The sequence below is a fragment of the Mixophyes fleayi genome, chromosome 2 (genome assembly GCF_038048845.1).
Source record: "Mixophyes fleayi isolate aMixFle1 chromosome 2, aMixFle1.hap1, whole genome shotgun sequence".
NCBI classification, from domain to species: Eukaryota; Metazoa; Chordata; class Amphibia; order Anura; family Limnodynastidae; genus Mixophyes; species Mixophyes fleayi.
The window spans coordinates 104,335,562-104,359,358 of NC_134403.1; positions in this window are offsets into that span (position 1 = coordinate 104,335,562).

The following is a 23,797-nucleotide window of genomic DNA, read 5'->3' on the forward strand; positions in this document are numbered from 1 at the left end:
GCAGTACCAATGGGCTTATACTGCAGGATTGGTTGTGAAAATTTTGTGGTAATTAAAAAATATTAAAGTAGTTTTTGGTATTTTTTAAAAAAACTTTTTTTTATTTTTTTAAACACAGGGGAATATTGGGGAAATAACTATGCCCTTAGAAGCACAGAGCACAGGACACAGCACCACTGGACTGAACAGGACACAGCACAGGACCCAGCAGCACCACTGACCTCAGAAGGACAGAGCACAGCACACAGCACCACTGGACTGATACTGCAGAACACAGCACAGCACAGCACAGCACAGCACAGCACAGCACAGCACTAAACAGCACAGCACTAAACAGCACTAAACAGCACAGAACTAAACAGCACAGAACTAAACAGCACAGAACTAAACAGCACAGAGGACCACCTAACACACCCTCCCTCTACCCTGATCAATGCCCAAGTGAAGATGGCGGCGACTAGCGGGGAATTTATAGGATCCGAGTATCGCGAGATCCGACAACGGGATTATGAGTCAGAGCCTCAGTTTCACTTTTGAATTTGGCGCCAATACCCGGATCTGTCTCGGATCCGACTCGGATCCGCAACGTTCGGGTGGGCTCGGATTTCAGAAATCCGAGTGCGCTCATCCCTATGGGATACCCACAAATGGGGTGGACAATCAAACAGCACCCCGAGTGTACATATCTACCTCACTGGGACACTCAATCCCTGGCACTCCATGAAACTGCAACCCTTGTGGACTGAAAGGAGCGCAACCACAAGCCGCTCTCCGGGGGCGTTACTTGTACCAAGACTATAGCCGACTCATTGAACAGAGGCGAGTGTAGCATGCTCATTACACTAATGTGCGCCCCAACCACTTACCATCGAATGCAACTGTGTGTTCCGGCCACGCCCGGATACTTAAGACCCAAGGCCGCACCATGCCTACACCTACTGTTCCCAAACTCCTATAAACGCCTACTTCAAACAGGGCCATGCCCTCAACACAGTTGTGAACATCCCTCCTATAGAGAAAGGGGCTCTGGAATTTTATACCCGTGTACTTAATTCACAAATCCAAAGAGTGCATGAACCAAGGCACCATGGAATTGACTTTTTTCCGAACCTCATCTCCCACACGCCCTTCAGGGAAGGAATGCCAGACCCTCCTAGGCACTACATAGGACCAGCAGAGAAGAAGGGAAGGCCTGGAGGCATGCACCCATGCTAGATTGCATTGTATCACCAATATCAGGTCCACGATGTACATTAGCCCATATCATGCCCCCCCAAATGAATGACTAATATATAGGGGACCCCTCATCTAGATAATACAGCAATCAGGAACGCCCTAAACCCACGCAATTGGAAACCGTTATGACCTATCCAAGAGACCACTACCGACCCTGGGAAACATGAGGTGTCCCCAGATGCCCTATATAACATAGCCCAATGGAAGAATGAGTGTCCCAGCATCAAAATCTGCAGTGGGATCCGGTGGTCTGTAATGGCAGAAAAGAAACCAACTGTCATGGGCACTAGGAGTCTTTACCCAGGGATCACCAGATGATAGGCTTACCAGAGCAGTATAGTTGGTAATATGGTACTCTGGTAGCGGGGTGATCACGGAACAGGAGACAGCAGGTGATAAGAGAATGCTCGAGGAAAGTCTATGACTAGCAGCACTGGTAATAGGTAGATAACTGTACATGAGGAACTGGATGGACAAGGAAACGTGAGGGTAGTCAGTGGTCTGCGTATAGCAAGTTGTACCACTGCTATAGTGAGGAGGAATGTCCAGGAGTAACGAGGAGGTGATGAGAGTCAGCGGTCTGCGTATAGCAAGTTGTACCGCTGTCTGGGTGAAGGAATGGAATCCAGGTGAAGGTATCCGGGGAGTCAGTGGTCTGCGTTAGCAAGTTGTACCACTGCTATGTGAAAGGATACTGGAAACTGGTGACTCAGAATACAGGGAACAGTGGTCTGCCTCTAGCAAGTTGTACCACTGAAATATATAAGTGAGGAAGAGCACGGGGAGATAAATGCAATGCAGAGTATACACGGGCAGACTGAACTTGATCCCACGATGATATGCACACAATAATAATAACTGAGCAGCACTGCACAAATATACAAAGTCACTAGAACTATACAGGCTAAAAGGTAACACAGTCAAATGATAGCATTAGTCCCAGTGGATAGGAAACTCCGGAGGAGAACAACTCAGTCCAGCAAGATATGCAATACACCAGCACAGTCAATGAGAAGTATGCATACCGTAGTTCAGGAGAGCAGGCTGTCAGAGAGAGGTGCAGGGATACCTGAACGGCTGGAGGCCGTCAGGATGCGAAGTCCCAGGAGGGTGGAAGCGGTAACCAAGTAGGTGCAGCGCACGGTAGGTAGACCAGCAAGGATGTAAACAATACTCAGGAAGCAGTAGTATATAGAACTGGACACCTGGAGAACACGGGAGAGTTAAGGCGGTCTAGCTGAGATGAAAGCAGCGGAGCGTTGATCCGATGCAGACAGGCGAGTTGACACAAGCAGGAACGCTGTAGAAGCACGGAGACAGCGGATCGGCTGGCTGCAGACACGATGAGTACTGGAGGGTTGCGATGAGCAGGACACTGCAGATACACGGAGGCAGCGGATAGGAATCAGCTGATGCAGTCACAATGAAGCACAGGAGAGTTGAAGTGGTTTGGAAACTGTAGAAGCACGGAGGCAGCGGATAGGAATCAGCTGGTGCAGTCACGATGAAACACAGGAGAGTTGAAGTGGTTTGGAAACTGTAGAAGCACGGAGGGAGCGGATAGGAATCAGCTAGTGCAGTCACGATGAAACACAGGAGAGTTGAAGTGGTATGGAAACTGTAGAAGCACGGAGGCAGCGGATAGGAATCAGCTAGTGCAGTCACGATGAAACACAGGAGAGTTGAAGTGGTATGGAAACTGTAGAAGCACGGAGGCAGCGGATAGGAATCAGCTGGTGCAGTCACGATGAAACACGGTAGAGTTGAAGTGGTTTGGAAACTGTAGAATCACGGAGGCAGCGGATAGGAATCAGCTGGTGCAGTCACGATGAAACACAGGAGAGTTGAAGTGGTTTGGAAACCACAAACGAACAACAGGAATCAGCAGGAGCTGAATACACGAGGAAACACAGGAACACATTCAGAGGCTCATGTGGAATGAGACTCCAAGATCAGGCAACGAGGTATTGACCACAGGTGCTTTAAATAGGGAGTGTTGCCTGATCAGCCAATTAACTAAAAGGAACATGTACTGAAGGGTTGAAAGGGCTGCACATGCGCAGACCCTCAGAATGGTGGACGGCCACGGTTCCTAAACACACGAGAAGTAGCACTCACAGTCCGGTGAGTGACAGTACCCCCCCTTTTAAAGGTGGGCACAGAACACCTGGAACCGGGTTTGTCCGGAAACTTGAAATAAAACTTCTTAAGAAGAGCTGGAGCGTTGAGATCTTCAGTCTTGATCCATGAACGCTCCTCAGGACCAAAGCCCTTCCAATGAACGAGGAAACGGAGAACTCCTCGCGAAATTTTTGCGTCCAATATATGAGTAATCTCAAAGTCTTCCTCTTGATGAATTTGAACTGGCCGAGGTGCTGAAGGAGGGACCGAGAAACGGTTGATGATGAGAGGTTTGAGTAAGGACACATGGAAGGCGTTGGAAATACGAAGATTCTTAGGAAGTAGAAGTTTGAAACAAACTGGATTTAACACTTGAATGATCCTATATGGACCAATAAAACGAGGAGCGAATTTCATAGATGGGACCTTCAAACGAATATTTTTGGTAGATAACCAGACACGATCTCCAATTTTCAGTGGTGGAATAGCCCGTCTCTTTTTATCTGCAAAAGACTTATATCTGGCAGATGTCTTCTTTAAACAGGTTTTGACCTGAGACCAAATATTTTTGAAAGTTTGACAAACAGTCTCTACAGCAGGAACTTGGGTGGGAGTGAGGGCAGGAAATTCCGGAAAAGACGGATGGTGACCGTAAACCACAAAGAATGGAGTTTTGGAAGATGACTCATGGTACATGTTGTTATGAGCGAATTCAGCCCAAGGAAGCAATTCTACCCAGTTGTCTTGATTGGCTGACGAGAACATCCTTATAAACGTCTCAAGATCTTGATTGACCCTTTCAGTTTGTCCGTTTGATTGAGGATGGTAGGAAGATGAGAGTGATAATCGTATGCCCAAGGTCTTACAAAGGGCCCGCCAGAATGTGGAAACGAATTGTACTCCTCTATCTGACACAATCTCGGACGGACATCCATGGATACGAAAGATTTCTTTGATGAAATATTCAGCCAGAGTAGAAGAAGAAGGCAAACCAGCCAAGGGAACGAAATGCGCCATCTTCGAAAATCTGTCCACAACTACCCAAATAGTATTGCAGTTTTTACTAGGCGGAAGATCAGTAACAAAGTCCATACTAATATGGGTCCATGGCTTGGATGGAATGGGTAGTGGTTGAAGCAAACCCGCTGGAGTTCTGCGGGGAGTCTTGAACTGAGAACACAATTCACATGCGGCTACAAACTCTTTGACATCTCTCCTCATAGAAGGCCACCAGTAACTTCGAGAGAGGATCTCAAAGGTCTTGCGTTCACCAAAGTGTCCAGAAAAACGAGAAGAGTGAAACCACAAAAGGATTTTCTTCCTAAGAGCAGGAGGCACAAGGGTTTTCCCAAATGGTAGCACCTTAGTGGAAGAAGCAGCCAGAGAAACACATTTGGGATTTAATATAGAGTGGTTGGGGACCTCTTCAACGTCTGAGGACGTCACAAAGGCTCGAGATAGAGCATCTGCTTTTTTATTCTTTGCAGCTGGTTTGAAGGTTATGATTAACTCAAAACGAGAAAAGAAAAGAGACCATCTTGCTTGATGAGGATTCAAACATTGAGCAGACTGTAGATATGACAAATTCTTATGATCCGTGAAAATTGTCACAGGATGACGAGCTCCCTCCAACAAGTATCACCACTCCTCTAATGCTACTTTAATAGCCAGCAACTCCTTGTCCCCGATGGTGTAATTCTTCTCCGCAGGCAGAAGACCCCGAGAGTAAAAGGCACAAGGATGGAATTTTTGTTGCTCCAATCTTTGGGAGAGAATGGCTCCTAAACCAACATTAGAGGCATATACCTCTAGGAAGAAGGGAAGCGTCACATCAGGCTGTCGAAGAATGGGAGCAGAGGAGAAGGACTCTTTAAGAAACTGAAAGGCTTGAAGAGCCTCAGATGACCATTGCTTAGTATTGGCCCCTTTACGAGTCAGGGCCACAATAGGAGATGCAATCGAAGAGAAATCTTGAATGAAGCGTCTATAGTAATTGGCAAAACCTAAAAAACGCTGAATGGCACGAAGAGTAGTTGGCTGAGGCCAATGTAACACAGCATTCACCTTTTCTGGATCCATTTGCAGACCAACTCCGGAGACAATATAACCCAAAAATGGAATCTGGGGCAACTCGAATGAACATTTTTCTAGTTTGCAGAATAATGAATTTCTCCGGAGTCTGGAAAGAACTTCTGCCACATGTTGGTGATGAGAAGGCAGGTCCTGTGAGAAGATCAATATGTCGTCCAGATAAACGACGACACATACATATAACAAGTCCCGGAAGATCTCATTAATGAAGCCCTGGAAAAGAGCGGGGGCATTACACAACCCGAAAGGCATTACTAAGTATTCATAATGCCCATCCCTGGTGTTGAAAGCTGTCTTCCATTCGTCACCGGACCTGATTCTAATTAAATTGTAGGCACCACGAAGATCCAACTTGGTAAAGATCCGAGCTCCCTTAATCCAATCAAATAGCTCAGTAATCAGTGGAATGGGATACCGATTTTTGATAGTAATGGCGTTAAGACCACGAAAGTCTATGCAGGGGCGTAGTGATCCATCCTTCTTTTTTACAAAGAAGAACCCGGCTCCAGCGGGAGAAGTAGAAGGTCAAATAAATCCTCACTGGAGATTCTCTTGGATGTATTCAGATGTAGCTTGAGTTTCAGGTAACGAAAGTGGATACACACGACCCCTAGGAGGAGTCTTGCCAGGTAGAAGATCAATCGGACAATCCCATGATCGATGAGGAGGAAGACGTTCAGACTGAGTTTTATCAAATACATCGGCAAATGAAGCATACTGAGGAGGGAGTCCCGGTGAGGAAGGTGAAATGGAGGATTGCTGTATTTTAAGGGGAACGACTTGGGAGAGACAACGATTATGACATTCAGCTCCCCAAGACGTAACTTGAGGAGTGCGCCAGTCAATCTGGGGAGAATGACACTGAAGCCATGGAAGGCCTAAAACAATCAGACTTGTCGTAACAGGAAGAATTGAAAATGAAATTTCTTCTTGGTGTAGCACACCAATCTGAAGAATTACTGGAGACGTACTCTGGGTGATGAGACCATTGATAAGACGTGATCCATCAATAGCAGTCACAGTAATAGGTGTCTTCAGGGTAATCACTGGTAGGGACCATTGATTCACGAGTGATTTAGAAATAAAATTTCCCGCAGCTCCAGAATCAATAAGTGCTTGGGACTCAAAGGATTTGGTAGCGAAGGAAATTGTAACATCAAAAGCGCAGACTTTTAATTTCGTAGAACATGGAGAGGACTCCAGGGACCCTAACTTCACCTCTCCAAAACTAGTTAGGGCCTGGCATTTCCCGATTTTTTAGGGCATGAATTGAGCATATGTTTGGAATCAGCACAATAGATACAAAATCTATTTTTTACTCTTCGGTTCCTCTCCTCAGTGGTTAATTTGGAGCGTCCTATCTCCATGGGTATCACAGGAGATGAAGCTGGACGAAATTGAGAAGTTGAGCGAAGAGGTGCTTTAACTGAAGTTGTTTTTTTAGACTCCCTTTCACGAAATCTCATGTCTACACGATGGCAAAGAGAAATCAAATCTTCTAAAGAAGTAGGTAGTTCTTGAGTAGTCAGTGCATCTTTAATTTTATCGGAGAGCCCCTGCCAGAAGGCGGCAATTAACGCTTCAGTGTTCCACTGAAGTTCAGAGGCTAGAATCCTAAATTGAATGACGTACTACTGTACGAGAACCCTGACGTAGACGGAGGATGCTGGATGCAGCAGAGATGACACGACCTGGTTCATCGAATACACTTCGGAACGTGGAAATAAATTTGGCACTATCCTGTAATAATGGATCGTTTCTTTCCCACAGAGGGGAAGCCCATGCGACAGCTTGTCCAGAAAACAATGAAATAAGATAGGCCACTCTGGAACGATGAGTAGAGAAATTTTGAGGTTGGAGCTCAAAATGAACTGAGCATTGATTGAGAAAACCCCTACATGTTTTGGGGTCTCCATCATACTTTGACGGAGTAGGCAGGTGAAGCGTAGAAGCCGTAGACACCTGGGATGGCACTGGGGAAACGGAGGAAAGCCCAGGAGCATCAACATTAGCTGCGATATTTGGCCCAGATGTTCCTTGGGTGGCTAACGCCTGGTAACATTGTAGTAACAGCTGTTGGCGAGCATCCTGTTGCTCCATACGGGTAACCAGATGCTGCAGCATCTCTTTAGCTGTAAGTTCCGAATCTGGGTCTGTCATGGCCTGATCTTACTGTCACGGGCACTAGGAGTCTTTACCCAGGGATCACCAGATGATAGGCTTACCAGAGCAGTATAGTTGGTAATATGGTACTCTGGTAGCGGGGTGATCACGGAACAGGAGACAGCAGGTGATAAGAGAATGCTCGAGGAAAGTCTATGACTAGCAGCACTGGTAATAGCAGATAACTGTACACGAGGAACTGGATGGACAAGGAAACGTGAGGGTAGTCAGTGGTCTGCGTATAGCAAGTTGTACCACTGCTATAGTGAGGAGGAATGTCCAGGAGTAACGAGGAGGTGATGAGAGTCAGCGGTCTGCGTATAGCAAGTTGTACCGCTGTCTGGGTGAAGGAATGGAATCCAGGTGAAGGTATCCGGGGAGTCAGTGGTCTGCGTTAGCAAGTTGTACCACTGCTATGTGAAAGGATACTGGAAACTGGTGACTCAGAATACAGGGAACAGTGGTCTGCCTCTAGCAAGTTGTACCACTGAAATATATAAGTGAGGAAGAGCACGGGGAGATAAATGCAATGCAGAGTATACACGGGCACACTGAACTTGATCCCACGATGATATGCACACAATAATAATAACTGAGCAGCACTGCACAAATATACAAAGTCACTAGAACTATACAGGCTAAAAGGTAACACAGTCAAATGATAGCATTAGTCCCAGTGGATAGGAAACTCCGGAGGAGAACAACTCAGTCCAGCAAGATATGCAATACACCAGCACAGTCAATGAGAAGTATGCATACCGTGGTTCAGGAGAGCAGGCTGTCAGAGAGAGGTGCAGGGATACCTGAACGGCTGGAGGCCGTCAGGATGCGAAGTCCCAGGAGGGTGGAAGCGGTAACCAAGTAGGTGCAGCGCACGGTAGGTAGACCAGCAAGGATGTAAACAATACTCAGGAAGCAGTAGTATATAGAACTAGACACCTGGAGAACACGGGAGAGTTGAGGCGGTCTAGCTGAGATGAAAGCAGCGGAGCGTTGATCCGATGCAGACAGGCAAGTTGACACAAGCAGGAACGCTGTAGAAGCACGGAGACAGCGGATCGGCTGGCTGCAGACACGATGAGTACTGGAGGGTTGCGATGAGCAGGACACTGCAGAAGCACGGAGGCAGCGGATAGGAATCAGCTGATGCAGTCACGATGAAGCACAGGAGAGTTGAAGTGGTTTAAAAACTGTAGAAGCACGGAGGCAGCGGATAGGAATCAGCTGGTGCAGTCACGATGAAACACGGGAGAGTTGAAGTGGTTTGGAAACTGTAGAAGCACAGAGGCAGCGGATAGGAATCAGCTGGTGCAGTCACGATGAAACACAGGAGAGTTGAAGTGGTTTGGAAACTGTAGAAGCACGGAGGCAGCGGATAGGAATCAGCTGGTGCAGTCACGATGAAACACAGGAGAGTTGAAGTGGTATGGAAACTGTAGAAGCACGGAGGCAGCGGATAGGAATCAGCTGGTGCAGCCACGATGAAACATCGGAGAGTTGAAGTGGTTTGGAAACTGTAGAAGCACGGAGGCAGCGGATAGGAATCAGCTGGTGCAGTCACGATGAAACACAGGAGAGTTGAAGTGGTTTGGAAACCACAAACGAACAACAGGAATCAGCAGGAGCTGAATACACGAGGAAACACAGGAACACCTTCAGAGGCTCATGGGGAATGAGACTACAAGATCAGGCAATGAGGTATTGAACACAGGTGCTTTAAATAGGGAGTGTTGCCTGATCAGCCAATTAACTAAAAGGAACATGTACTGAAGGGTTGAAAGGGCTGCACATGCGCAGACCCTCAGGATGGTGGACGGCCACGGTTCCTAAACACACGAGAAGTAGCACTCACAGTCCGATGAGTGACACCAACAAACGTTAGCAGATATAAACAGCAGCATAAAAAAATCAGGAGGAAACAAGACAGAGAAACCCCCCAGAAAAGGAAAAGGAAAAATAGAGAAACAAATGAATAACCTCACACACCCAGCAGCACCAGCTGTGCCATAGTACTGGGGGAGCACCAGAAAACATACTCACGAGGCAAAAGAGAAAACAAAGAGGGAGTGGAAGACACAAGTGAAGATAAAACCATAAACCTGGTAATGCCAAGTGCCAATCAGGCCCACATATTTAGAAGAATAAATGGAATAATCCCTTTGCGCTCTGCCTCCAAAGGTTACAAGCAGCCAAAAACCCTGTGTTACCACTGCAGAGAGAGTAAGGCAAGGAAATCAATTAAGTAAGAAGTGAAGGACATACATAATGCTTATGAACATTAGTTTTTCATCTGCTAGCTCCTTAATATACTGCACAGAAGCGTCAGCAACCACTGCAGACATGGCGGCCCCAATCCGGAAGTCATGGATGCTGCATTGGGAACTGTCTAAAACCCAGCGCAACCAATGTCCTCTTAAAAACCACCAAGAACTGGTACCTGATAAGGGGGGAACCATCACCATGCACCAGCCAAGAGACTGCAGATGAGCAAATTCACTGACAATTGCAACTAGGAAGACAGAGAAGCCTGGGGGCTAATGTGACCCAGTGCCCCCCTACCCAGCTGGTCTGATTTGGACTACCTTACTTTACAGCTGACCGAGGAGGAAGCAAGTAGTCTTCTGGAGTAAACACTACCCACACGTCTATTATAGTAATTGTCCTTCTGGGAAGACAAATGTTGAGGCAGTTCTACTTACCAAATCTCTGCAACTTTCTGATGTATCCAACTATGCTTTTGGTGAGGGCTCCTTGTGAATGTAAAATTGTTCACCTCCAATTAACCTTTGTAAATGTTTATTTTCCCAAACAAAACCAGACGGCTTTTCTGACAGTGACCTTAGACTCCCTGAAGCACCAACTGGAGGGAGTGTTGGTATTTGGTGGTAAACTGAATTGTAACCTTGACCCAGCTTTAGATACCTCGGGTGGGACTCTGAGACAAAAGGGTAATGACTATTGTAAGGTAAGGCTCACCTTTCATAACTTCCAGCTGACTGACTCCTGGTGCCTAAAACATCCTCTAGACCAGGGGTAGGCAACCTGCGGCTCTCCAGGTGTTGTGAAACTACAAATCCCAGCATGCCTTGCTACCTATCTGCTGGTTATCTACTGGAAAAGCATGCTGGGACTTGTAGTTTCACAACACCTGGAAAGCCGCAGGTTGCCTACCCCTGCTCTAGACCGAGACTACACATTTTATTCACACCCGCACTCAGCATATTCCAGACTTGTCTACTTGATGGTTAGCCACAGACACCTCCATTTGATAAGACAGACAGACATTGGGCAAACAACATGGTCAGATCACGCCCCCATTTCCCTCAATTTTTATATCCCTCTCAACATCCATTTCAATACCTTGGATCATTTTCACATTAACATTATATACGTTACCTCTTATTCGGTGTTCCTTTAACAGTATAGACATTATTTCAAATACACCTCCTGCTATTTTTTTTTTAGTCCATTTAGTGGGTCTATATAATATTTGATAATTTTCAGTTGTGCTCTAATCAAAGGAAGGTACACAATAAAATCACACTCAATTGCAAACAGAAGCCAGGGGCAAATGCACAACTTCTACAGGAGGGTTTCCAAATGTAGGCATGGGGAAGCCTAATTAAAAAGTATCACCACAGTTGTCATACTGCTGCAATGCCTGTTCTGTTATCGCCATTTCACTGTGCATGTGCAGAATCTACAAAGACAAATGCTGATAAAACATTTTACTTATTGTTGAAGTTAGGAGACTATTGATAAACGGTCTCAGTACCATAACTTACAGCATTACAGACAGCCACTAACCTCTCCCCAAACATAATATCTGCTCCCTACTGTCTGTGGTGTGAGGGAATATGGAGGGTGGGCTTCGGTGAAACCCTGCCACCCTCAGGCTCCATCACATGTGATACTGATGAAATCATACAAATGCCCCTTCTTTATTAGTGAGTTGAAGAGCTGAAGAGGGAGAAATTCACATACACAATTGAAGAAAGGAAAGAGACAAACACAAAATGGAAACAAAGATAAGGGAGGTAAAAGATAGAGGCAGAAACAGGGTTGGGAGGGCAAGAGATACACATATGGGGGTCGAATGAGTCAGGGGTAGGCTTTCAATGCATGGATTATTCTCAATGATCCTATGCATTAAGTTGTTCCTTCCCAAAGCAAAAGTGGCAAAACGTGATGCTGTGCCATGGATCTTATAAGAAGATAAACAACAAATAAATAGGTAAACAACTAATTAACATTTAAGAAAAACTGTCATTATCATTTAAAAAAAACTAGCATGTTTATTGCATGATTTGAAGTGGAGGAATTTAAGGGATGTAAGGATTATTGTGAGGAACATTTGGTTAGTCTAAGAAAAGGGATTATGTCTTTAATAGAAGAGACTAATGCTAATTTTTAGCTTCATTTATTTGACTATATGTTGTAACTTTTTTAATCATTTATTGTAAGTAAATCTTCAATAAAATACAATTATATTCTTAATAAGTGCACTTTGTTAATCAAACTAATAATTAGATTTTTTGTAGTGCTCCTGGTTCTCACTCTTTATCTAATAAATAAACAGCTGGATTAACAGGACCCAAGCATAGGGGCTAGAGTCAGGGGTAGAGCAATAGAGGAAGCAGGGAAGGAGGGGAAGTGGTAAGTTGATGCTTACCTGAACAGATGTTGGAATAATAGCTGCCATCTGCAAAATAAATGGCTGTGAGCTGCCTTCTCTATTACAAAGGCAGTGTGTGGACAGGAATGGGGGCCGGCTGTGGCCCCTATAGAGAGCATATATAAGCTGCACAGCCCCTGCATTCAGAACACTAAAATAAGAGGGAATTATAGGGGCCGACAACCTCCTGGTGACCTGCATAGTTGTTGATGTGCTTTGTTGATCCGAGTACATGGGGTATCTCTAGGCAACTGGAAATCCCCCCTAAGTCTGTGTATGCAGTCTGTAAAAAAAAGCTGGCAAAATATTGTTTAGATATATTATTGAAAAGGAAAATACAAAAGGAGGAATAATAAGTAAAAATTGAAGAGGTAGATGTGTTGAAGAAAACAAAGAAATTGCAGATTTCCTAAATATTTGTATTCTGTATTTACTGGAGAGTCAACATATGCCTTATTGTACACAAAGGAATTTACTACAGACAAGATGTAACTTAATCTCTCAAAAATAAAAGTAGAACATTCTACATTAAAATAATTAAGAGTAGTGGTTGCAGCACCATCAAACAAAATTTTTAACCAATCACTGCTGACAGGTGTAATTCCAGGTGATTGGAGAATGGCAAACATAGTTCAACTACACAAAAAAGTCAGGAGGTAAGAATATGATAACTATAGACCTGTAGTTCTCACATCAATAGTAGAGGAATTAATATAGTCACTTTAAAAAACATATTGTTAACTATTTATAGTCAAAAAAAATTACAAAATACATGATAGCTTCTCATAGACTATGACAAACAGTTTGTAACAAATGTCATAGATCAGGGAGGATCAGTGAATATAGTTTATATATATTTTGGCCGTTGGAAACAGTAACCCAAAATAAATTAATTCAGAAACTGAACATCCTTGGATTGGACTCAAAAAATGGATAAAGGTTTGGATAAAGAACAATAGGCAGAGTTTTATATTCACAGGTGCAAGCTCATAGGAATGTTTTTTAAACAATGTAGTATCTGATGAATCATTCCTGGGTCCTGTTTCATTCAATTTATTCATTATTGATATTACTTTTGGTCTGCATGTGAAGATGATATGCAGATGGTATAAAGATGTATAGCAGGATTGATATCACCAAAATGAATACACAGTTATTTAGAGAAAATACAATAATTAACTAAAGTTAAGAATCTTCAATGTAATAATACATGTGTACACAAAAATACAACATCAATCAAAATGATTGGTAATTGTGAAGGAGCATACTGTCCCTATCCACTCACCCCTTCTCCCCGGCCCCACTCTCCTCCTGTGTTTGCGCCATCACAGGGGGGTTGGATTGTTCCATACAGCAGCACCTGGTTAATGCATATACACGCACAGATTTATATGATTGGCATTGAGATATATTTATATGTTTGAAATGTGATCTGAGATAATGCTGAGATTGATAAAATTGCTATTGTGATCTAAGATAATGATTGAAATGGAAATTTATTGTGAATGTTCTGAATATTTATTTGATTGGGATTGCAATTTGATCTGGATAATGCTGACATTGGGGAGACTCTGTCCACTGCTGCTCTGTATGTCAGAGTGCGTGTGTGTGTGGTCACCCCACATCGGAAGTGACCCCCCCAAACAACGTTATTAATATCTCTATTAACATACAGAATGTTTGTTTTGTATTCTAAAGTTAATACTGTATATAATTTTAAAAACAAAATAAAATGAAATGGCATTGATAAAATTATTAACACCGTAGACTATTTGGTAGGGCATTCTTTGGTCAAAATAACTGCAATCGCTTTTTATAGCCATGGATGGATTTCCTGTAAGTCTTTTCTTGGCAGATTGGTCCACTCTTCTTCTGCAAACTGTTCCAGTTCTGACAGATCAAATGGTGCCTTATTCCAACTGCTGTTTTCAGATCTCTTGACATGTCTTCTATGGGATATAGATCTGAACACTTCAAAACAAGTTCAGCCTCTTGTCTTAAATCACTCCTGGATGATTTTTGAAGTGTGTTTGGGGTCATTGTCCTGTTGGAAGACCCATGACCTACAACAGAGACCCAGCTTTCTGACCCTGTGTTCAACATTGCACTCCAAAAAGGCCTGGTTATCTCCAGATTTCAGCATACCATGCACACGTTCAAGACACCCAGTGCCAAATGCAGCGCAGCAACCCGAAAACATCACTAAACCTCCTCCATCTTTGACTGTAGAGACTGTGTTCTTTTCATTTTGCTTTCTGTAAGCATTTGGATTCTGTGTTTTAAAAAAAAAAAAGCTGTAATTAGGTCTAATATGTCCACAGGACATTCTTCCAGAAGGAATTCAGCTTGTTCAGGTGTATTTTGGCAAACTGCATTTGGGCTTTCTAATGACTTTTCCTCAGCAGTGGATTTCTCCTGGGCTTCTTACTATATAAGCCCCTTTCACTGAGTTGGCGACAGATCATCTTTTTTCCTTTGTTCCTGAAGGTCATCTGGAATACATTACTTGATTGTATAGTAAGCGGTATTAATAGCAGGAAATGAGGTAACAATGGCACTTTATAGGTCCCTTGTAAGACCTTACATTGAGCACTGTGTACATCTGTGGAGACCAAATGCCCAAAAAAGACATTTATCTAATATGAAAAAAAAAAAAGATAAATAACTACAAAAATGGTGTATGGACTGAACAACAAAACTTATCAGCAAAGAATTGAAGAGCTAAACAAGTTCACCTTAGAGGGGAGAAGGGACAGAGCTGATGTGATAGAAACATTAAAATATGTTAAAGTATTAATATAGATTAAAATAAGAGTATTTCTAGAACAAGGGGACACACTTTGAAAATGGTAGGAAGAACATTCAATGATAACATAAAGAAGAACTTTTTATTAGAGAAAGTGTGATATATCCATGCAATAATCTCACAATATTATTATTAAAAGTACACAATTATTTTCTTGTTGGTGTAGTGACTAAAACTTACGAAAACTAAAAAAATACAAAACTTAACATTTAATCATACATATAGAAATATGACCTCTAATCATATATGTAAAGCATTTTTAAGCATTTTAGTAAGCATCAGACAGACGTATGCCCTTAGTCACAGACATTCTACTTGTATATAACACAAAGATAGTCACAGATATTGCTTAGCAATAGCTTATCTTAGCTTAGTCTATGAATGCAAAATGATTATTTAACATAAATCAAAGATAGATGACAAATGCTTCCTAAAATAGTTTCTTGAGGGCATTTGAATAAATATCATTGGTCCCAATTGGCTTTTTATATTTTAGCTTTCTTTGTGGCTTTCTGCTTGAGAAGTAATGTGCATGCTAGACTGAAAGACTGCAGAGTACCTCGAAGCTTTCAAGCATGAAATGTTATATCAGCTTGTAAGGTCAACATAGGGTGAAGTCATTCAGAACTATATATGAAAGACGTTCTTTAAGAACTTAGTATGCTTGCATTTCAATAAGCAAATAACTCTATTCACATTTTCATAGCTGAGTTGAGAGTAATCATGATTTTTGCATTAATCATGTTTACGAAATGATGTTTATGTTTTCTGAAAAAATATTTCCAATATGTCTCATGATTTGGGATGGAAATTATACTATATTCATTTTCAAATGTGATACACAAAATCTGATAGAAAAGCACACATATTATGTATGATATATTTGACCTATTTTATTCACCTCTCACATTAAAACAAAATAACAAATTACATGGATTTCAATGTCTCCTAATTTCCAGGTGCTGTGATCATCATTGCATATAAGTATCTTCTAACAATAATTAATAATACTACTGGTCTTGAGCTATATTAGTATTAGAAATGTATATTATTTTGTCAACATACATAAGTGACCTGCAATTTAAATATCTTGTCTAGTAGTTCTGGTGGCTCATACATGGCCAGGTCCATTGCTCATCCTAACAATTTCACTTAACTGCACAAGCAGCATTTTTCCTCATTTGTCTGTCTAACATAACAAGGCAAGCAATATTGTGAAACCACAAACAAATCAAAATATATGAATATAAGCAATAAACTTTATAAACTGATAAGCCCAATACACCAGGTGACCTGCTACAATAATTTAATGTTAATTTATGGAAGAGTGCAGGTAGATAGATTTAGGAGAATTTTTGGTGGTTTCGTATGGGAATTATTTGAACTGTGATGGATCAAGAAAGAAGAAAAGAAGACATCATTTCCATTTGGACTTGATGATTCCTGAAACAAGAAAGAAAAAAAGTTTTAGATTTTTATTTTTAATGGTCAAAAAGTAAGGATACATATGTTGATGCAACAGAAAAATGGGTGTTGACCACTATACATCAAAGATAAACATGATGAAGTATAACAACAACAAAAAGATCCAACATAGAGATGAAAGCAACCGATTTCAAGTCAAAGAGGTGGGGCAGAGTGAAGGGTTAGAAGTGGGTTGGGGGCAGGACAAGTAGAGATGGTACAAGATCCCTATGATCTTACATTAGGGGAATTGGTAAAGTGCCTGGCATTTTCAGATCTAGGAGAGATCTAGGATCTGAAAGGGAAAATGCAAAAGGAGGAATAATAAGATCTAGGAGAGAAATAGACACATCAGACAGTCCCTTTACATACTGGGAGGAAAAAAAGGGAATTCGGAGACCCATGTACCAACTTGCCTCAGTTGGCACAGTAGAGCTAATGAACACCACTGCTACCTTAGATGGCTTAAGGCCATTGTTACCTTGTTTTGTGGGGGCCCAAACAAACCAAGCACTTCAGCCACAATGAGTGACACTTTTGTGGCTGACGTGCTTGGTTTGTTAAAGTATGCATGTCTTTTTTAAGATCCAACATAAGGGTGGGTGGGAGGTCCCAAGGACAATTCCATCTTGCATCACTTTTCTTTTCTGCCACTGCTGTGTGCCAATGTGTCCTAGATGTGCTAGGAACTACCGTGTGTTTGAGTCATTGCTCTGTCGATTAACATCCAGCCAAGTCGCTGCACGTGGGTCAGTGAGCATCTCTACTTGCTACTAGGGCCTCAAATAGGCTGTTCAAGAGTGAAGAAACAAGATTTTAGTGCTAAACAATGGTTTTATGGAGTCTTTTATTCAATTAAAATATATTTTAAAAATGTACATTTATTCATTATAGTTGGACCACTGGACAGCATATGCCACAGGTTTTAATCTTTTTAGCCACTCTGGCTCTCACAGAACTCCAAAATATTTTTCTGGTGTTCCCAGATGCAGAGAGAAGGCTCTATATGAACCATTGAGGTGCACCACTGTGAAACCATAGTTAAGTGCAAAGTACCTGGAGAACATTTCATAAATGACCTCCTGAATGTGGTGATGCAACAAAGGTCTCCTGTATTTCTGTTGCAAAATGTAAATATAACTAAAATATGGTCACAAGATCATATTCAAGGAATATATTCATAGTAGAAATAAGCAAAATTTTTAAAAATATTAAATTTATTCACTGTGAAATTTTACATATTTCTCCAGCTGAATTTGGCTTTTTTCCACCTGTATTTCCTCTATCATTTTTCTTTGACCCAGAGTTCTTTATTATTATTCTACAATCACAATACAGAGCAGAATGAATTGACACTGCCGTTGTACCACTTTATTTATAGACATAAATTCTACTGGATGCAGAAATTCCAAAAATAGTGTAAAATCCCATTCCACAGCACGGCAAAAGTGGAACTCAAAGGTTATATCAGCAGAAAACTGCACTTCTCATATATGGCTTATGCCAACACAATTGCACACTTTTTTGACACAACGTTGTTCATCTTTTATTTATAGCTGTAAACATCTATATAAATCTTGTTTATTTTTACAGGAACTGGTATAAGGAATTGTTTTTTTTTCTTCATTAGCACCTTCACCCAATACAATCTCCACATTTCTTGGCAGCCATTGTATTAGCTATTTAGTAACTACTTTTGTGAACTATGTGCAAGGATCATTGGTGAGGGGCAATGGCAGTAGAAGTGCAAAACACTATTTAGTAAGAGTTACATCAATGCCAATAAATAGAAAAATCCAGACATTCTTAAACATACATAGGTAGGGCCACTTTAAACTTATTGTACTATTGCAATGTCATCAAACTTTATACTTTATCTTGTACTCTTCAATTATCTAAACACTTGCAGGCAAAGAGATCTTCTGTAATACACTAAGGAGTATATTTACTATGTGGCTGTTTCATAGAACCGACGATTTCCGTCGCTTTGAAGTAATTTTCTTCAAATGGCAATTTTATTTAAGACAAAACCCGCTGGGCTTTGTCTTTAATAAAAGTGCAGTTTTAAAAAATGACTTCAAAGTGCAGAGAATCTGCGATTCCACGGAGCCACCACATAGTTAATATACCCCCAAGGCTCATTTATGAACAGCAAAAACTGCAGACCCACAATGCCTCTTTGTACAAGTGCAACCCACTTACCATCTATTACATTTCAAGGTGCACGCCCACTTCTCAGTCTTTGAAAACATTGCTGTAAAATCAATCTGCACCTACATTTGGACATTGTTGTACTCCAGAAAATTTACATGTTGTAAACAGAAAAAAAAATAAAAATTGCAAATTGTTATTTCTGATGTCATCCCATTTTTTATGTTATAAATCCCCAGCATAAGGGTATTTTTAATCTGCAATATTCATGTCTACTTTTTAAACAGATATATTTATTTGGAAATACAGTGTATAGCTATACACTAAACCACACATTGAATTTTTTGTGTGGTTTTCCAGCTTTCAAATGATAAACTTTCAGATTTGCCACTGAACCAGTTAACCTTTTTTAATACCTTCTCCTAAGCTGGTTGTTACATATGAACATTTTGGCCACCTTTTGTTATTTGTTGCTTGCTGGATTTGAACTGTGGTATTTTTGCCCTTAGTGATCTTAGATTAGTCTTAGATTAGTCTCTCATTGTCCAAATACTATTGTGTACCTGTTGAGTTTGTTGTGGAATAGAATGACTCAATATTTGTGTCTGTATTTTCTATGTGACCAATGAAGAAACTTTCCTGGCTATTTAAACCCCTCAGACTCCCACTAACCATGCTTGTGCAAATGTTTCTTATGGCTAAGATCAAATGTAAAAGTCTGTATTCAGTGATCCACAGGAATAATGAGATTTTTCTTTTTTTAATGTTTTTGTCATTGCATTTAAATGCATATACTTTAATATGGAATTGGTTCCCCTTTTGCAGTGATAACAGCTTCCACTCTTCCTGGAAGGCTTTCCACAAGATGTTGGAGTGATTCTGTGGGAATTTGTGCCCATTAATTTTGTACAGCATTTATCAGGTCAGGCACTGATGTTGGATGAGATGGCCTGGCTCGCACTCTCCCTTCCGGTTCATCCCAAAGGTGCTCGTTGGGGTTAAGGTCAGGGCTCTGTGCGGGTCAGTCAAGTTCTTCCACACGGAACTCATCAAACCATGTCTTTGCAGTCCTTGCTTTGTGCACTAGAGCACGGTCATGTAGGAATAGAAAAAGGCCTTCCCCAAACTGTTGCAACAAAGTTGGAGGCATAGCATTGTCCAAAATGACTTGGTATGCTGAAGCATTAAGATTGCTCTTCACTAGATATAAGGAGCCTAGCCCAAACCTTGCAAAACAGCCCCATATCATTATCTCTCCTCCACCAAACTTCACAGTTGGCATAATGCAGTCAGACAGGTAAAATTCTCCCGGCAGCTGACAATCCCAGACTCGCCCATCTGACTGCCAAACAGAAAAGTGTGATTTGTCACTCCACAGAACACGTTTCCATTGTCAGTGTGTGTAGTGAACATAGTAAACTTACAGTTATTTATAGAGATGCTCACTCACCCCCGTGTTTTGGTTTTGGTTTTGGATCTGGATTACCTTCGTGTTTTGGTCTTGGTTTTGGCAAAACTGCCCTTGCATGTTTTGGTTTTGGTTTTGTTTGGTTTTGTTTTGCAATTTGTTAAAAAATTCCCTTTTTTCCGGCTAAAATAACATAATTTAGTGCTCCACCTGTTTCTTGGATAAGTGAGGTAATTCTACAGCTAATAAATGTCAACGAGCGCTGACCCCCCCCCCGGGATGTGTGCTTTTATCAGACACACACCAATCCAGGGTGCCACTGGTGCAGGACTTACACAAACAACCTCATCATCATCAACATCCTCATTAACGCCATTGTTGGCTACACAAATATCCCCCTCATCCTCTTCCAATTCCAAAGTGGCATCCTCAATTGGTGTATCACGGGCTACACTTCGGCTGTTCAGGTACACACCGCAGAAATGCTGAAAGGGGCCTTCTTTATGGGTACACTATCAGAATGGTCACGATTACACATAGCACTCGTGCATGAACTCTCCTCAATGATTGGTGCCATTTCTGAATCTGAGCATACATTTTCCTCTAATGCCTTACTGTTTTCTTACAGCTCTGCTTTTACACGTAACAGTATTTGTGCACCACTTTTGGAGTCCAATTAGCTGGTATTGCTTAGTCTCGCATGACCTTACAAGAAGATGCATCAGTAACAATTTTAGATCTCGCACTCATAGAGAAAGGCGAAGGCCTCATTCTTTCTTTGCCACTGCCTGTTTAGAATGGCATGTTGGTAATTTTTTTCCCCGCAGATAACTCTTCATGCATTCCAGCTCTTTTTTTCTTCACCACAGTAAAAGGTGTTTTTTTTATGTTTTTTTGCCTGACTTAAAAAGACTATGTACTTTTACATAGGCTTTACGGGATGACGTACAGGAATTACTATCATCAGGACTGGTGGCAGCAGCTGCTTACTGCTCCTGCTCTTCTGTATATTACTGTGAATCCATTTTGATAACACCCTACACTTTTTGGTGCAAATTCAGAGAAAAAACCTGCAAGGACTAGAATAATATATTTGTATTTCAGCAATGACAAATTGAGCAATGACGCTCTTGTTTTTGGGTGTATATAACACCCTACACTTTTTGGTGCAAAACACAAATCTCCCCCTCATCCTCTTCTAATTTCAAAGTGGCATCCTCAATTGGTGTATCACCGGCTACACTCGGGCTGTTCAGGCACACATCAGCAGAAATGCTGAAAGGGCCCTTCTTTATGGGTACACTATCAGGATGGTCACAAATACACATACCACTCATGGATGGACTCTTCTCAGGGATTGGTGTAATTTTTGATTCTGAGCATACATTTACCTCTAATGCCTTACTGTTTTCTTCCAGCTCAGCTTTCACAAGTAACAGTAGTTGTGCACCACTCTTGGACTCCAAATTACTTGGTCTGGCTTGGTCATGAGTGACCGTACAAGAAGAAGGCACAGTAACATTTTTAGATCTCGCACTAATAGAGAAAGGCGAAGGCCTCATTCTTTCTTTGCCACTGCATGTGTAGAATGGCATGTTGGCAATTTTGTTTTTTATCGGCAGTTAACTTTTCATCAGTTACAGCTCTTTTTCTCTTTAACACAATAAAAGGGTTTCTTTCTTGTGTTTTTTTCCCCGGACTTAAAAAGACTATGTAATTTTACATAGGCTTTACCAGATGACATACAGGAAATACTACCATCAGGCCTGGTGCCATCAGCTGCTTGCTGATCCTGCTCATATATTGACTGCTGTGAATCCATTTTAATGAGACCCCAAACACTTGTAGTGCAAATTCAGAAAGATATAGTGCTGGTATATAATAATTTCAACACCAGAAAATAGCTTTTATAAAAGAGGGGAATATGGCACACCCCAAATACTTGTAGTGCAAATTCAGAAATATATAGTGCTGGTAAATAATTATTTCAGCACCAGAAAGTAGCTTTTTACGACAGGGGAATATATGACACCCAACACTTGTAGTGCAAATTCAGAAAGAAATTCAGCTGATATATTACAATTTCTGTAGACAGAAAATAGTTTCTTTAGGAGGTAATATGACACCCCAAACAGTTTGTAATGTTTTGAAAAATGCCTCATCTATACTTCTCTCTTCGTCCTGCTCTAATAACTGCTCTCTTCCTGCTGTAATAACTGTTCTCTCCCTGCTCTAATCCTGCGACCTAACCCTTCTCTCTCCCTCTGTCAAATGACAATAGATTTGCTGTGGAGGTGGATATTTATGCATTTGAAATATCGCGAGAACCGAGCTCCGAGATCCAACGACGTCACAATGACGTTTTGCCTCTTTTTCAATTCCAAATAGTCGGGAGAGTACCAAGCCTGCTCGGCTTGGTACTCGGATACCTGAAGTTTGGGCGGGTTCGGGTCTCGGGGAACTGAGCCCGCCCATCTCTAGTTATTTATAAGGGTTAACCCATCACATAATTGTGTGGAATAAGGCTAAATCATAACTGCAGTGTAATTATGGTATATCAAATGAATCCATCGGTAAGTTGAGTTACCAAAGTGTAAAATGTGAAGTCAGAAAGTCTGTTGTGGGTGTAATTGGTGGGTCTGCACATCCCAGTATGAGACGATAGCAGTGTCACCTGTAGAGGCTTCAAATGGCCCCTGCTGTGAGCTATAGCCTGACACAAGTTACTTTTTGGACACCTGAATAGACTTTGTGGGGCCTGTCACAGCTTGACATCCTTGCAGCTAAAGGCAGCATTTGGAGGCCTATACAGGTATATAGAAATATGAGCTTCAAAGGAAAATGTGTTCATAGTTCATATTTTGGGAAATCTGGGTGCCACTTCATACTGAGGGTCAAAAACCACACCCGGGTTGTGAATTATACTTACTAGCGTTACCCGGGAACAGCTATAATAACATGTCTTTTGGAAAGGTATTTCATATTGTTATGATTCCATCATTTTTGGTATTTAAATGTGCGGGTGCTGGTGCCTTGCTGTCTTTAACAAGGAGTGCTCATTGCGTGCCAGTGTGGGACAGGATATTGGGGTCCTATTGCCCCCATTCAATAGGTGGTGGCAACACCAAAGTGGGTGGGGCTGTGTGAGTGCTGTTTGGGGCTATTCAGCAAATCGGTAGGCTTAGGGAAAGAGGCAATTATGAGATTTGGCCTGGAATCCGGTGTGTTCCCTTACAGTAAACACTTCCAAGTCACGAGTGCGCAAAGTGCGGTTTGTGACTGGTAAATGAAGTTAGGATAGGTTTTCCTGACAAAATAGACAGTGTGCGTTACAACACTCCTTCCGGCGCTTGGCTTTGGGCTCGGTGATGCGAGGCTTGCATACAGCTGCTCGGCCGTGAAAACCTATTCTATTAAGCTCTCACCGCACAGTTTTTGTGTTTACATTAATGCCAGTGGAAGTTCAGAACTCCTCAGCTATGGAATCAGCAGAGCGTTGGCAAGTTTTACGCACCATGCGCCTTAGCAGCTGTTGACCCCACTCTGTATTTTACGTGGTCTTCCATTCCGTGGCTGAGTTGCTGTTGTTCCTAAATGCTTCCACTTTCTAATAATAACATTTACAGTTGACCGTGGAATATCCAGCAGGGATGAAGTTTCACGAACCAACTTATTGCAAAGG